The following is a 14,609-nucleotide window of genomic DNA, read 5'->3' on the forward strand; positions in this document are numbered from 1 at the left end:
CAGCACAGATTGAGACTTGGTTTCAACCAGTATTCTTGCATCTGCTGTACTCGCTTGCCTGCCCTCATCATTCTCTGTCCACAGGCTAACACTGACCTGTTCCCTGCCATGGTCGGTTGAAATCTCAAGAACTTTAAGTTATAGTCCTAAGGTAGCCTTTTATGTGTATCTACCGTAGTTGTTTTTCTTTCATCCATTGTGTATGTGTGTGTTGTGCTTGTGTGTGTGTGCGTGCCTAACAGGCCACGACTTTTGATTTCTTAAGCAGTGCTTCACAGAATGTTTACCAACACTCTTGTTGTGGTTTGACTATAAAATGTCTGACAGAATCACAGGGTGTGGAAAGCTTAGTTCGCAGCTGCTGTTGCTATTTTCAGAGGTTCTGGAGAGTAGCAGGGTGTGGAACCTCACTGTAGGAAGTGGGTTACTAGGGATAAATCTGGGGTCTATGCCTTGCACTAGGCTCTCTTTTGTCTGCTATGAGGAGAGTCGCCTCTGACACATGCTCCTGTGACCACATGCCATGCCTCACTCCTGGCCCAGAGTCAGCAGATGCAAGGACCACACACTGAAATCTCTGAAACTATGAGTCAAAATCAGCCCTTTTTTCCTTAAGCCATTTGTGTTGGTATTTTATCACAGTGAGTGAGACTGACTGATGTTTTTCTATCAGTAGATTCAATTGTCTTTAATTTGGGCTCATGGAAACTAAAGCTACAGTAAATATGTCCAAATCCTTTTATGAACTTATATTTTTGTATTGCTTTAGTAAATAATAATTAATAGGTGGTGTGGAAGATGTAGTTATAAGAAAACTGAAGAGTATTTTGCAAAACAACGGTACCATTTTATATTAAAATCCAGCTCATAGGAGAATGTTGGTTCCTGCACCTTGGCTGTGGTTGGTGTGGTTGTTCTGTAAGTGTTAGTCATTCTAATGGAAGGGTAATAAATGGTTCACATTTTGTTTTAATTCGTATTTTCCTAGTATTTTAGTATTTTTGAGTCCTTACCTGAGATCTGCATCATTGGCGTTGGGCCAGGCACCCGATTATGAATCTCAGGAGTTTCCCATATATCCTACATATATACTCATGCTGTGGATATATGGATTTAGAACATGTAAGCATGTATGATTGGGTATATATACATGTTCATGCTTTACAAATATGTCTCTCACGTATTGCCACAACTTGCCTTAAAAGTTTCAAAACTGTGTTTTTAAAATAATAAAATATTTTAATCTTAATGAATCAAATCCGAGGACATTTGTCATCTTGTTTCCCGAATGCAAAAGTTAAGAAATCTTCAACAAACTTGATGTAATAAAAATCTTTTCCAACATTTTCTTTTATTAGTTCTATAGTTTAAGCTTTTGCTTTTAATCTTTGACCTATTTGGAGTTAATTATTAAAAAATAGCTGGAGATTTGGCTCAGTGGTTAAAAGCACTGACTGCTCTACCAAAGGTCCGAGTTCAAATCCCAGCAACCACATGGTGGCTCACAACCATCCGTAAGGAGATCTGACGCCCTCTTCTGGTGTGTCTGAAGACAGCTACAGTGTACTTACATATACTAAATAAATAAATCTTAAAAAAAAATAGTGTGAAAAGTAACATCAATGTTTTTTAACAAGTATCTAGCCAGCGGTGCTAAGACTATTTGCGGAAGTAATTCTCTGTTCCTCATTACATTGGGCTGGTGCCTGTAGTGAGAATGAAACAGATACATGCTTATCCAAACCATATTCAGTTTCATTGATTTCTTCATCTCTTTACAGTACTATGCTGTCTTAATTACTGTAATATTATAAGCCTTGAAATGAGGCAGTATTGTACAAATCTTCCTAATTTGTATCTTGACTATCTTAGTCATTATGATTTTCTACATGAATGTCAGAATAAACTTGTTGGTTTTACAGAAATGGTAATGAGAAAGTTTCCACTGACACCATAAATTAATCGACGGGAATGCATATCTTACAAGATTGAGTTTTTCTACCCATAAATGTAGTATATGTCAACATTTACTTAAATTTTATTCACTTTAGTATTTTGACTCATGATCAAGTCTCATATTTGTTCCTAGTTAATATTTCAGTGTCATAAAATAATGTATATTTTAATATCAGTTTTATTGCTTGTTGCTATTATCTACAGATAATAAAATTTTATATTGACTGCATGCTCTATAAACTGCATTTATTCTAATTCACTTAAATCGCTTTTTGGTAGTTTTTATAGGATTTTCTGTGTAAATAATTGTTCATAAAAAAGTATTACATTTTCTTCCAAATTGTGTAACTGTTATTTGGCTTGACACATGACACAAGGACTTCCATGCAATAGGCTAAGTAGAAGCAATGAGAGCCAACACCTTTGCTTTGCTGTCATCCTTGGGGAGAAGCGATCAGTAGATTGTGAACTGCAGGTATCTTGGGGATCCCTACAGTAGGCTAAGATTTTTAACATATTCTAAGTTTGTTGCGGGACTGTCTAGAAAGCCAGGATTAGAGACTGGGTTTTAACAAATGCCTTTTATGTATACACTGAAGTTATTATGTAAGAGTTTTCTTTTTAGTCTTTTGATACAGCAAATTGACTGAGTGACTTTTGATAGTAGGCCAACCTAGCTTTCCTGAGACAAGCTCCAGTCAACCACAGTTTCTCTTCTCTTCCCTTCTCTTCTCTTCTCTTCTCTTCTCTTCTCTTCTCTTCTCTTCTCTTCTCTTCTCTTCTCTCCTCTCCTCTCCTCTCCTCTCCTCTCCTCTCCTCTCCTCTCCTCTCCTCTCCTCTCCTCTCCTCTCCTCTCCTCTCCTCTCCTCTCCCCTCCCCTCCCCTCCCCTCCCCTCCTCTCCTCTCTCCCTTTCTTTCTTTCTTTCTTTCTTTCTTTCTTTCTTTCTTTCTTTCTTTCTTTCTTTCTTTCATTCTTTCTTTCGTTCTTTCTTTCTCTCTCTCTCTCTCTCTCTCTCTCTCTCTCTCTCTCTCTCTCTCTCTCTTCCTTCCTTCCTTCCTTCCTTCCTTCCTTCTTTCCTTCCTTTCTTTTTTCTTTTCCTTTTCCTTTTTGTTTTTGTTTTTGTTTGTTTTCTTCAGTCAATTTGGAAGCAGTTTCTAAGAAGTTTGACATCTGTGCCTACCTGGTTTCTTCTTATTGTATATTTCCTCCACTCCAAATATTCAGATGAATTAATTGGTTCAAGCAATCTTGGACATCTTTCTTTTTTCTTTAATTTTGAAGAAGACTTTATGAATAATTAATATTCTATTCTTATATAAGAATCTTGACAGCTTATCAGTTCAGGAAACCATCATTGTAAGAACATTTCTAAGAGTAAATTTAATTACTTTTCAGGTTACCTACTATTTCTTGAAGTACTTTTAAAAAGTATTTTGCATTTTTCATTAATTAAATAATTAATTAACTTACATCTTCATTGGAACTTCCCCTCCCTCCTCGCCTCTGAGTTCCTCCCTCTCACCTTCCCTAAAGCCCCCTCCCTTTTTCCGCAGAGAAGGGGCTACCTCCCAAGAATATCAACCCTCCTTGACACATCAATTTTAATAGGATTGGGTGCATCTTCTCCTATTGAAGCTAGTCAAGGCCATCCAGTTAGGGGAAAGGTATGGGTTACAGGGGAGAGGGCTGAGGGAGAGAGGTTCCCACACAGGCAAGAGTAAGCACAGCGGGCCTTGATGAACAGAGACAGTCTATGCTTTAGAGCTTTATTGTAGAAAGGCAGGGGGGAAGAGAAAAGGTGGAAAGAGAGAGACCGGCCATGGCCAAGAGGAGAGAAGGGGGAAAGGGAGAGAGAGAAGAAAGGCTAGAGAGTAAGAGGGAGATAGTAAGAGGGAGAGAGAGTAAGAGAGTGAGAGGAGAAGAGAGGAGAGGAGAGGAGAGGAGAGGAGAGGAGAGGAGAGGAGAGGAGAGGAGAGGAGAGGAGAGGAGAGAGGAGAGCAAGGGGAGTAAGAGCAAGAGAGTGAGGAGGGGCCAAACAGCCCCTCTTATGGTATGCTGTTATCTTTACTGTTGCTAGGTAACTGGGGAGGAGTCTAGCTTGAAGGCCAGAAGCTTGGGACATTGCCTATGTGACTAAAAGCCATGCTTATTGGGGGGGGGGAGCAGTAACTTCGACAGGAGCCTTGAGTCCAGGAGATATGAGGGAACTCCTTCTGTCCCATGTAGGTGAATTATCACCATCGGGTCCCAGGGTTCCACCTCAGCTTGACTGGAAACCAGACTGTCTTTACATAGCCCAATGTCCCACACATGTTGTCTTTACTTAATGGCTGAGTAAAACTTTATTCTGTAAATGTATCATAGTTTCTTTACATGTTATTCCATTGAGGGATGTCTAGGTTGTTTCCAGATTCTGGCTATTGCAAATAAAGCTACTATGAACATAGTTGAGCAAGTATTCTTGTGGTATGGTGGAACATCTTTTGGGTATATGCTCAGAAGTGGTATAGCTGGGTCTTGAGGTAGAACTATTTTCAGTTTTCTGAGAAACCACTTGATTGATTCCCAGACTAATTGTACAAGGTTGCATTCCTAAATGCAATGGAGGAGTGTTTCCCTTGTTACGCATCCTCACCAGTGTAAACAGTCACTTGAGTTTTTTGTCTTAGTCTTTCTGACAGGTGTAAGATGGAATCTCTGATTGCTCAGCCTTTTAAAAAATAGGGGCATCCCACCATTAGTGGTAGCACCTAACCCTCAAGAGACCTCAGGACCCAGGGAGTGGGGAGCTCTGGTGGGGTGGGGGGGAGGTGGGGACATCCTCTTGGAGATGGGGGGTTGTTATGCCAAATGAATTTGAGAATTGGTCTTTCTCTGACAAATTGATTTGAAATTTTGATGGGATTGCATTGAATCTGTAGATTGCTTTCAGCAAGATGGCCATTTTTTACTATATTAATCCTGCCAATCCATGAGCATGGGAGATCTTTCCATCTTCTAAGATCTTTGAATACTTTCTACAGAGACATGGAGTTCTTGTCATACAGATCTTTCACTTGCTTGGTTAGAGCCACACCAAGTTATTTTATATTATTTGTGACTACTGTGAAGGGTGTTGTTTCCCTAATTTCTTTCTCAGCTTGTTTATCCTTTGAGTCGAGGAAGGTTACTGATTTGTTTGAGTTAATTTTATATCCAGCCATATTGCTGAAGTTGTTTATCAGGTTTAGGAGCTCTCTGGTGGAATTTTTGGGGTCACTTAGATATATATTATCATATCATCTACAAATAGTGATATTTTGACTTCTTCCTTTCCAATTCGTATCCCTTTGACCTTCTTTTGTTGTTTAATTGACTCCTATATTGAATAGGTAGGGAGAGAGTGGGCAGCCTTGTCTAGTCCCTGATTTTAGTGGGATTGCTTCAAGTTTTTTTCCAGTTAGTTTGATGTTGGCTACCCGTTTCCTGTATATTGGTGTTACTATGTTTAGGCATGGGCCTAGAATTCCTGATCTTTCCAAGACTTTTAACATGAATGGATGCTGAATTTTCTAAAATGCTTTTTCATCATCTAATGAAATGATCATGTGGGTTTTTTTCTTTGACTTTGTTTAGGTAGTAGATTACGTTGATGGATTTCTGTATATTGAACCCTGCATACCTGGGATAAAGCCTACCTGATTGTGGTGAATGATCATTTTGATATGTTCCTAGATTTGGTTGTAAAGAATTTTATTGAGTATTTTTGCATCAATGTTCATAAGGGAAATTGATCTGAGGTTCTCTTTCTTTGTTTGGTCTTTGTGTGGTTTAGGTATAAGCGTAATCATGGCTTCAAAGAACAAATTGGGTAGTGTTTCTTCTGTTTCTATTTTGTGGAATAGTTTGAAGAGTATTGGTATTAGGTCTTCTTGGAAGGTCTGACAGAATTCTCCACTAAATCCATCTAGTCCTGGACTTTTTTTTTTTTTTTTTTTTTTTTTTTTGGTTGAGAGATTTAATGACTGCTTCTATTTCTTTAGGGGTTATGGGACTGTTTAGATGGTTTATCTGCTCCTGGTTTAACTCTGGCACCTAGTATCTGTCTAGAAAATTGTTCATTTCATCTATATTTTCCAATTTTGTTAAGTATAAGCTTTTGTAGGATCTGATGATTTTTTGAATTTCCATGGTTTCTGTTGTTATGTCTCCCTTTTCATTTCTGATTTTATTAATTTGGATACTGTGTTTGTGCCCTCTGATTAGTCTGGCTAAGGATTTATCTATGTTGCTGATTTTCTCAAAGAACCAGCTCCTGGTTTAGTTGGTTCTCTGTATAGTTCTTTTTGTTTCTATTTGGTTGATTTCAGCCCTGAGTTTGATTATTTCCTGCCATCTACTCGTTTTGGGTGTATTTGCTTCTTGTTCTTGAGCTTTCAGGTGTACTACCAAGCCGGTAGGGTAAACTCTCTCCAGTTAGTTTTTTGGAGACACTTAGAGCTATGAGTTTTCATCTTACCACTGTTTTCTTTGTGTCCCATAAGTCTTGGTATAATGTGTTTTCATTTTCATTAAATTCTAAAAAGTCTTTAATTTCTTTCTTGTTTTCTTCCTGACCAAGTTATCATTGAGTACAGTGCTGTTCAGCTTCCATGTGTATGTGTGCTTTCCATTGTTTTTGTTGGTATTTAAGAAAAGCCTTAGTCTATGGTGATCTGATAAGGCCCATGGGATTAATTCAATCTTCTTGTATCTGTTGAGGCCTGTTTTGTGAACAATAATATGGTCAATTTTTGAGAAGGTACCATGAGTGCTGAGAAGAAGGTATATTCTTCTGCTTTAGGATGAAATGTTCTATAAATATCTGTTAGATCCATTTGGTTCATAACTTCTGTTATTTTCACTGCGTCTCTGTTTAGTTTCTGTTTCCATGATCTGTCCATTGCTGAGAGTGGGGTGTTGAAGTTTCCCATTACTATTGTGTGGGGTGCAATGTGTGCTTTGAGCTTTAGTAAAGTTTCTTTCGTGAATGTGGGTGCCCTGGCATTTGGAGTGTATATGTTCAGAATTGAGATTACATCTTGGTTGATTTTTCCTTTGACCAGTATAAATTGTCCTTCCTTATCTTTTTTGATAACTTTTGGTTGAACGTTGATTTTATTCAATATTAAAATGGCTACTCCAGCTTGTTTCTTGGGACCATTTGCTTGGAATTTTTTCTAACCTTTTACTCTGATGTAGTTTCTGTCTTTGTCACTGAAGTGTGCTTCCTGTATGCAGTAAAATGTTGGGTCCTTTTTTATGTATACAGTATGTTAGTCTCTGTCTTCTTATTGGTGAATTGAGTCCATTGATGTTAAGAGATATTAAGGAAAAGTGATTGTTACTTCCTGTTATTTTTGTTGTTATAGGTAGAATTATGTTTGTGTGTCTATCTTCTTTTGGGTTTGTTGAAAGATTACTTTCTTGCTTTTTCTAGGGTATAGTTTTCTTGTGTTGGTGTTTCAATCTATTATCCTTTGTAGGGCTGGATTTGTGGAAAGATATTGTGTAAATTTGGTTTTGTCATAGAATAGCTTGTTTTCTCTGTCTTGGTAATTGAGAATTTTTCTAGGTATAGAAGCCTGGGATGGCATTTGTGTTCTCTTCGGGTCTGTATGAAATCTGCCCAGGATCTTCTAGCTTTCATAGTCTCTGGTGAGAAGTCTGGTGCAATTCTCATAGGTCTGTCTTTATATGTTACTCGACATTTTTCCCTTACTGCTTTTAATATTCTTTTTTGTTTTGTGCATTTGTGTTTTGACTATTATGTGGTGGGAGGAATTTATTTTCTGGCCCAGTCTATTTGGAATTCTGTAGGCTTCTTGTATGTTCATAGGCATCTCTTTCTTTAGGTTAGGGAAGTTTTCTTCTGTGATTATGTTGAAGATATTTACTGGCCCTTTAAGTTGGAAATCTTTACTCTCTTCTATACCTATTATCCTTAGGTTTGGTCTTCTCATTGTGTCCTAGATTTCCTTGATGTTTTTGGTTAGGAGCTTTTTGCATTTTGCATTTTCTTTGACTGTTGTGTCCATGTTTTCTATGGTATCTCTGTCACTGAGGTTCTCTCTTCTATCTCTTGTATTCTGTTGGTGCATCTATGACTCTTGATCTCTTTCCTAGGTTTTCTATCTCCAGTGTTGTCTTCCTTTGTGATTTTTTTTATTGCTTCTCTTTCCATTTTTAGATCCTGGATGGTTTTGTTCAGTTCCTTCATCTGTTTGATTATGTCTTCCTATAATTCTTTAAGGGATTTTTGTGTTTTCTCTTTAAGTGCATCTACCTGTTTACTTGCATTCTCCTGTATTTCTTTAAGGGGATTATTTATGTCCTTCTTAAAGTCCCCTATCACCATGATGAGAAGTGATTTTAGTTCTGAATCTTGCTTTTCTGGTATGATGGTATATCCAGGACTTGCTATGGTGGGAGAATTGGGCTCTGATGATGCCAAGTAACCTTGGTTTCTATTGCTTATGTTTGTATGCTTGCCTCCCACCTTCTGGTTATCTTTAGTGCTACCTGCCCTTGATATCTGACTGGAGCCTGTTGTTCTTATGATCCTGATTGAGTCAGAACTCCTCATAGTCCAGATGTCTCTGTGATCCTGTGATTCTGTGATCCTGTGATCCTGAGATCCTGGGTGTGTCAGAACTCCTGGCAGTCAAGCTGTCTCTGGGACCCTGAGATACTGGTGTGAGCAAGCTCCTGGGATCCTGTGGTCTTATGTATGTTAGAGTACATAGGGAAGTTTCCTCTGGTTGTTGTGGGACTGGCTGAGGAGTTTGTGCCCAAAGGCTGCCAACTGTTGCATTCTTGCACCAATCGTGTAAGCTGACAACATTCTCCCATCAAACTGGTCTTTGTGTAAGTTTTGAGAGTTGGTACATCAACTTTTAGTGAAAAATCACTTTTCTTTGTTTATATAGTAATGTTTGAATACAGGAGCCATAAGCAAGTACCAGAGAGTATATGAATCAATAACAAAAGAAGGCTCCTTTTTGCAGCTTCAATTGTAATTATCCTTGTTTGCTCTCAGTTCTTGTCTGTTGGATAAAGACAATATAGATTCTGAGAAAAACTCGATAAGCATTTTGTTATTCTTGGTGAAATGACTATCACTGAAGCAAACTATGAGGCTGATTCCCACAGGCCTGTTCTGCAGTGGGTGAAGAACAGTCATAAATATTTGGACTGAGCACCTTGGAAATTGGAAGAACCAGGAAGACCCATGGGCATGCCAGGAGCAGAAGAGGGCGTTGCTTCAGCAGCTACGTGAGACACTCCTCATTCTGTAAGACTGGTCAGGTTCTCACGCAGTGTTTTACCCTCAGTTCTCTCTGCAACTGCAACAATGCTAAACTAATTGCTGAAGTATCACAAGACTATCTGGCTGGATCCTGAAAGCAAGAGGAGTTTAATTCTCCATCCCTAACATTGAAGTTTTTCCTGCTTAATCTCTTACTTTTCACAGTTAAGGCCATGGTGAAAAAGATGATTTTAAAAAACACACATCACAATTCTAGCTATCACCAGCTTCAAGAGCACCATCAGTTCCAGTTGAAAATTATAACTGATTATTTCTTTCTCTGAGATTCAATCATGTTCTAAACTAGTAGCGTCAAGAAGTTTATAGAATAATACAGCAATGGAGACCTCTAGGCCAGCCAAGGTCAGTGGGGATAGAAGCAGGCTTATTGATCTTAAACCCAAAGGTAAGTGTTCTTTCTTCTCCTCCCGTACCCTCCACTTCCCTTCCCTTTGCCTCTCACAATTTTAGCCTCTTATGAACAAATGGGATAAGAATATAAATTTGTTTAAACTCCTAAATCTGGGACCAAGGTCCTGACAGGAAACTGATGGTCAGATGTTCAGTATCTACTTGGCTTCTTGTGATTCTGTTGGAACTTTAAATGCCCTGCCCTGGTTTTACTCAGATATCTTAGCAAACTGAGTGTGGGAACACATTGTTTTCTCCCCTCTTCCTAACGTACAGAGAATATTAGTCTTCATCTGGGGCCAAAACCAAATTAACCTTTAAGTAACTGCTGCCTCTTAATAACGGCCAGTGGGTTTATTAGAACACAGAAAAGATATTCTATAAGTTGTGATGGGATGTGTATACTATGCTTATTAGAAGTGAAGCCTGAGGAATAAACACAAAAAATACCAGATTTTTTTATTTTTTTAAAAAGTAACCCTAAAGTTATCCGAGGTCTCTCTAACTGCCTGGGAACGAGGCAGTACTTACTCAAACTTCCAATTTTCCATCCTGTGCCAACCCAAACTTTCTCTAAGGCCACTGAAGGCAAGGGGAAGGCACATGCAACAAATTTTATTGGTCAACTCAAGTTACAGTGCACTGCCATGTCTCCATCCCAAATGTGCTATTTCTGTGTGGAGCAGCTTCAACCTGCCCCAGAAGTGAACATAACCGAGTTTCTCAGCTTCTCAGTTTCACAGCTTCCTCATGTGAAAGCTTGTGTGGTTATAAAAAAATATTTTTCAATGAGTGAATTTATATATTTTAAGTATTTGGCAAATACAGAAGAAAACCTTTTGTAAAGTTCCCTAGAATTTCTACCACATATATTTCAATAACTGCCTTGATCTCTATCTGACCCCTCAGGATCAGATAGAGCCTCAGGCTGTCTTGCTTATTAAGCTTCTCTTCCAGCATTTCCTCCTCCGTACTTCCTCTTTCTCAACAACAAAAACATATTCCTGCTTTGCCTCAAACTCTGTTAGTCAGACTTTTTATCTCTGTATCAAGAGCACCTGAGAAATACAAATTAAAAGGAAGAAAGACTTATTTTGAATCATGATTTCAGAAGTTTCAGGCCCTAGCAGGCCACCAAAGGTTACCCCAGAAATCTGTGTTCCCAGAATATACCTCACTGTTGTTCTACCACCTTCCAATCAATTCAGATTTGGAACCCATCAGTAGATTACATCATTGACCAGCACACATGATATAATCACCTCTCAGTGATTGGATCCAGCAACTGAAGACATTCAACACAGGAGTCATTGAGAGGAAATGTAGTATGTATACCATAGCTCATGCAAAGCAGCTTGTCAATCTTTGTTTCCATAGCTATTGTCCTTGCTGTATCTCCTTGCTTTCCAACTGAGTTCACACCATAGGAATACCAATGAACCTTACTGTTAACTGGAGGACAGTAGCATCAGCGATACCTGAGACCTTACTGGAAGTGCAAATCCACAGAAACACCACAGCAGAAACCCTAGGGTTTGTTCTGGAAACATGTTTTGACAATACTTTCAAGTAATTCTGCTACACACTTAAGTTTAGGAACAACTATATATATATTTTAAACTTTTTCCATTTTTTTCTAGGTATTTTCTTCATTTACATTTCAAATGCTAGTCCCAAAGCCCCTTAGACCCTCCCCCAACCCTGCTCCCCTACTCACCCACTCCCACTTCTTGGCCCTGGTGTTCCCCTGTACAGGGGGATAAAAAATTTGCAAGAACAAAGGGCCTCTCTTCCCAATGATGGCTGACTAGGCTATCTTCTGCTACATATGCAGCTAGCGACATGAGCTCAAGGGGGTACTGGTTAGTTCGTATTGTTGTTTCACCTATAGGGTTGCTACTCCTCCATTGTTGGTGGGATTACAAACTTGTACAATCACTCTGGAAATCAGTCTGGTGGTTCCTCAGAAAATTGGACATAGTACTACTGGAGGATCCAGCAATACCTCTCCTGGGCATATATCCAGAAGATGTTCCAACTGGTAATAAGGATACATGCTCCACTATGTTCATAGCGGCCTTATTTATCATAGCTGGAAGCTGGAAAGAACTCAGATGTCCCTCAAGAGAGAAATGGATACAGAAAATGTGGTACATTTACACAATGGAGTGCTACTCAGCTATTAAAAACAATGAATTTATGAAATTCCTAGGCAAATGGATGGATCTGGAAGGTATCATCCTAGTGAGGGAACCCAATCACAAAAGAACACACAGGATATGCACTCACTGATAAGTGGATATTAGCCCAGAAACTTAGAATACCCAAGATACAATTTGCAAAACACATGAAACTCAAGAAGAAGGAAGACAAAATTGTGGGTACTTCGCCCCTTCTTAGAATTGGGAACGAGGGGGAGGCGGCCTGGGCCACAGCAGCAGCGGTCGCCATCTTGGTCCGGGACCTGCCGAATTTAGGAAATTAGTCTGAACGGGTGAGAGGGTGCGCCGGAGAACCTGACAGCCTCTGGAACGGGCGGAAGCGCAGAGGGGCTGGGGCAGCACCCTGTGTGGGCCGGGGACAGCCGGCCACCTTCCGGACCGGAGGACAGGTGCCCGCCCGGCTGGGGAGGCGGCCTAAGCCACAGCAGCAGCGGTCGCCATCTTGGTCCGGGACCCGCCGAACTTAGGAAATTAGTCTGAACAGGTGAGAGGGTGCGCCAGAGAACCTGACAGCCTCTGGAACAGGCAGAAGCACAGAGGGGCTGAGGCAGCACCCTGTGTGGGCCGGGGACAGCCGGCCACCTTCCGGACCGGAGGACAGGTGCCCGCCCGGCTGGGGAGGCGACCTAAGCCACAGCAGCAGCGGTCGCCATCTTGGTCCGGGACCCGCCGAACTTAGGAAATTAGTCTGAACAGGTGAGAGGGTGCGCCAGAGAACCTGACAGCTTCTGGAACAGGCGGAAGCACAGAGGCGCTGAGGCAGCACCCTTTGTGGGCCGGGGACAGCCAGCCACCGTCCGGACCGGAGGACAGGTGCCCGCCCGGCTGGGGAGGCGGCCTAAGCCACAGCAGCAGAGGTCGCCATCTTGGTCCGAGACCCGCCGAACTTAGGAAATTAGTCTGAACAGGTGAGAGGGTGCGCCAGAGAACCTGACAGCTTCTGGAACAGGCAGAAGCACAGAGGCGCTGAGGCAGCACCCTGTGTGGGCCGGGGACAGCCGGCCACCTTCCGGACCAGAGGACAGGTGCCCGCCCGGCTGGGGAGGCGACCTAAGCCACAGCAGCAGCGGTCGCCATCTTGGTCCCGGGACTCCAAGGAACTTAGGAATTTAGTCTGCTTAGGTGAGAGTCTGTACCACCTGGGAACTGCCAAAGCAACACACTGTCTGAGAAAGGTCCTGTTTTGGGCCTTCTTCTTCGGCCAGGAGGAGGTCCAAATACAAGATATCTGCGCACCTTCCCTGTAAGAGAGCTTGCCAGCAGAGAGTGCTCTGAGCACTGAAACTCAGAGGAGAGAATCTGTCTCCCAGGTCTGCTGATAGACGGTAACAGAATCACCAGAAGAACAATATCTAAACAGAGTCAACTATAACTACTAACTCCAGAGATTACCAGATGGCGAAAGGTAAACGGAGGAATCTTACTAACAGGAACCAAGACCACTCACCATCACCAGAACCCAGCACACCCACTTCGCCCAGTCCAGGGAACCCCAACACACCTGAGAACCTAGACCTAGATTTAAAAGCATATCTCATGATGATGGTAGAGGACATCAAGAAGGACTTTAATAAATCACTTAAAGAAATACAGGAGAACACTGCTAAAGAGTTACAAGTCCTTAAAGAAAAACAGGAAAACACAATCAAACAGGTAGAAGTCCTTACAGAAAAAGAGGAAAAAACATACAAACAGGTGATGGAAATGAACAAAACCATACTAGACCTAAAAAGGGAAGTAGACACAATAAAGAAAACTCAAAGCGAGGCAACACTAGAGATAGAAACCCTAGGAAAGAAATCTGGAACCATAGATTTGAGCATCAGCAACAGAATACAAGAGATGGAAGAGAGAATCTCAGGTGCAGAAGATTCCATAGAGAACATCGGCACAACAATCAAAGAAAATGGAAAATGCAAAAAGATCCTAACTCAAAATATCCAGGAAATCCAGGACACAATAAGAAGACCAAACGTACGGATAATAGGAGTGGATGAGAATGAAGATTTTCAACTCAAAGGACCAGCAAACATCTTCAACAAAATTATTGAAGAAAACTTCCCAAATCTAAAGAATGAGATGCATATGAACATACAAGAAGCCTACAGAACTCCAAATAGACTGGACCAGAAAAGAAATTCCTCCCGACACATAATAATCAGAACATCAAATGCACTAAATAAAGATAGAATACTAAAAGCAGTAAGGGAAAAAGGTCAAGTAACATATAAAGGCAAGCCTATCAGAATTACACCAGATTTTTCACCAGAGACTATGAAAGCCAGAAGAGCCTGGACAGATGTTATACAGACACTAAGAGAACACAAACTGCAGCCCAGGCTACTATACCCAGCCAAACTCTCAATTATCATAGAGGGAGAAACCAAAGTATTCCACGACAAAACCAAATTCACGCATTATCTCTCCACGAATCCAGCCCTTCAAAGGATAATAACAGAAAAAAACCAATACAAGAACGGGAACAACGCCCTAGAAAAAACAAGAAGGTAATCCCTCAACAAACCTAAAAGAAGACAGCCACAAGAACAGAATGCCACCTTTAACAACTAAAATAACAGGAAGCAACAATTACTTTTCCTTAATATCTCTTAACATCAATGGTCTCAACTCGCCAATAAAAAGACATAGACTAACAAACTGGCTACACAAACAAGACCCAACATTTTGCTGC

This window comes from Mus musculus, chromosome 8, assembly GCF_000001635.26.
Source record: "Mus musculus strain C57BL/6J chromosome 8, GRCm38.p6 C57BL/6J".
NCBI lineage: Eukaryota > Metazoa > Chordata > Mammalia > Rodentia > Muridae > Mus > Mus musculus.